The 2,402-nt window shown below is 42.0% G+C and overlaps 1 protein-coding gene across 2 annotated transcripts in view; it reads left to right on the top strand.

The window, feature by feature from the left end:
• The window catches only part of CNTNAP4 (contactin associated protein family member 4), a 278,572-nt gene that overhangs the window by 82,485 nt on the left and 193,685 nt on the right, over positions 1-2,402 (top strand). The gene's annotated exons all lie outside the window — the stretch shown is intronic.

Genomic DNA, 2,402 nt, shown 5'->3' with positions numbered 1-2,402 from the left:
AATGCCTTACCTTTTAGAGCAAAATGTTTCACTTATTTCCCCTCACCCATCCCACTGCTGTAAAACTCCTTCTATAATAAATACGCATGACTTCTGGCCATCAGGGCTGCAGTCTGGAGTTTACTCTGGCTGTAGCCGGCTAAGAACATGCTAAGGGCATGAAGTCTTAGTCTGATTCCTATTCACCCGCATCGCCTCCCTGTGCACCCACCCCGGCTGGGGGTACGGCTCCCGGCAATGTCCTCTATAGTGGTGGGGGGGGGAGAGATCTCCAACAGGGTCTTCACATTGTAATCTACACCCAGCCTCAGTCAGCTTGGATCAAAGACACATGCATGTATGCCCAGAAGGCCCCGTGGTATGGGAGTAGGTCCGGTTACCGCTGTGCCACTGCCTGGCCCCTCTGTAAATATGTTCAAGTTGTATTAGAAAAGAAGATGCATGGAAGCTGAGTGGTGGCGTAGAAGTGGCACAGAAGTGGCACAGCTGGACCCATAAGGGAGGGTCCCTGGTTTGCTTTCGGAGCCCTCTCAGCACACACCAAACACGTGCATGCCTGTGATCTGCCTGGCTGGGGCCGGGCATGGATAATAGTGTGAGGACCCTGCTGTAACTGTCTCCCTCTGTACCACCCATGGAAGGAATAAATGGATGAACTTAAAAAAAAGAATAAGGCTGTGAAAGCACGTTTCATCTCAAAAAAATCATCATTAAGCTTCACATGGTACCTAACATTTCTGGGTAGAGTGCTTAGCATAGGCACTGGATAATTTTTGTTTGCCTTTTTCCCCTTATATTTCATGGCAACATGTACTATAGAAGCAGGTTCTTTAGGAATCTGGTGTTTCAAAGTAGTAGGTAACAGCAAAGAGATGCTATGTCTTATGATCACTTGGTCCCTAAGTTTTTTCAAAGCTTAACTTTGCTGTGATCCTAACTCTGTTTGGAGTCAATCGCAACAACTACTGTAATACGATTTAAGAAGTTCAACTGCTGTATACTCCCATGCTGACTATGATAAATCAATAGGTGCTTAATGTACTTTTAAAATTGAATTCTTATAGCAAGACTATGGCATTTGAAAGTCTTATGAATGGGGAGGATTTTTATTTTCAAATTTGAATTCTCAGACTATAATATGATGAATTAAGAAATGCTTTTATATGGGGCCAGCAGGTGGCAGAGTGGTTAAGGCATTCTACTCCCACTTTTCTGACTGCAGTTCGAGTCTCAGACTTGGTGGCTTGAAACTCACGCTGGGTATGTGTGCATGTGTGTCTAAAATCCTGAAAGGAGAAGGGATCGTGGTGTAGCCATCCCCAGGGGGTTGATTTCTCTGTCTTTCTGTGTCTCTCATGAGTGCATGTGTACTGTAGCAAAAATCTCTCAAAAAAAAAAAGAAAAAAGAAAGGAAAGGAAAACAGGAATACTTCCATCTGACTAGATCTATGACACTTTGTTATTCTGAGTCTCAGTAATAAAGCCAAGGCAGGAGAAAGAGGGCAATGAACCAGGAAAAAAGAAGAGTATGATCTGGGGAAAAAAATGACCTGGCAGGATAAGACTCTTGTTTTTGTTTTGTGGTAAAAGTATTTAACCACAGATGAGATGCAGTTACAAAAAATGATGGTCTTTAGATTCATAGGTATTAGTGTATTATGATGTTGAGTATATTGGCATATTAAAAACACCCTTAAGGAGACCAGCAGTTGGTGTAATGGTTATGTTACTGGACTCCCACGTAGTCGACCACAGTTCAAGTCCCAGACCCTGTGGCTTAAAAATAAATCCAGGTATGTGTGCATATGTGCCCAAAATCCTCAGAGAATGGATGAGAAAGGATTGCAGTGTGGCCATCTCCCCTGGGGAGTGATTTCTCATTTTCTGTCTCTCTGTATCTGTCTTTCCAGTGAGTGCACATGCCCTATAGCAAAAATCGCTCTTAAAAACAAACAAACAAAAAACCTTTAAGGACATGTATTGCTTGACTAGCAACTGAAAAATTTAGTTAATAAAGTAATTTATTCTATTTTCTTTCACAGCAATTCTGAGTTTACAATTTGATAGAATTAGCCAATTTTTTCCCATTAAAAAAGTAAACATGATAATACTATGCTTCCAGCAGGCTAGATGTTCTGTCCGTGGCTATGTGGCTGGTGGAGTCTACTCTCAGTTCTAGTTGCATTTGCGTTCACGTCCCTACCCATCTTCGTAAATTGGCATACCAAAGTTTGCCAAGATCAATCGATCTGTCATCATACGTTTTCCATATTATTATTCAACATTTGTCTTAAAATCAGAACAAGTATAGCACTCCATCACATACTCATACCATGTGCATCTGCAGAGCTGCACAGCTTAAAACCCAGTAGGGATATTTGGATTCCCTGTGGCCAACTCAT

Source organism: Tupaia chinensis, unplaced genomic scaffold (assembly GCF_000334495.1).
Source record: "Tupaia chinensis unplaced genomic scaffold, TupChi_1.0 Scaffold000355_1, whole genome shotgun sequence".
NCBI lineage: Eukaryota > Metazoa > Chordata > Mammalia > Scandentia > Tupaiidae > Tupaia > Tupaia belangeri.
This window is presented reverse-complemented; position numbering and strand designations above follow the sequence as displayed.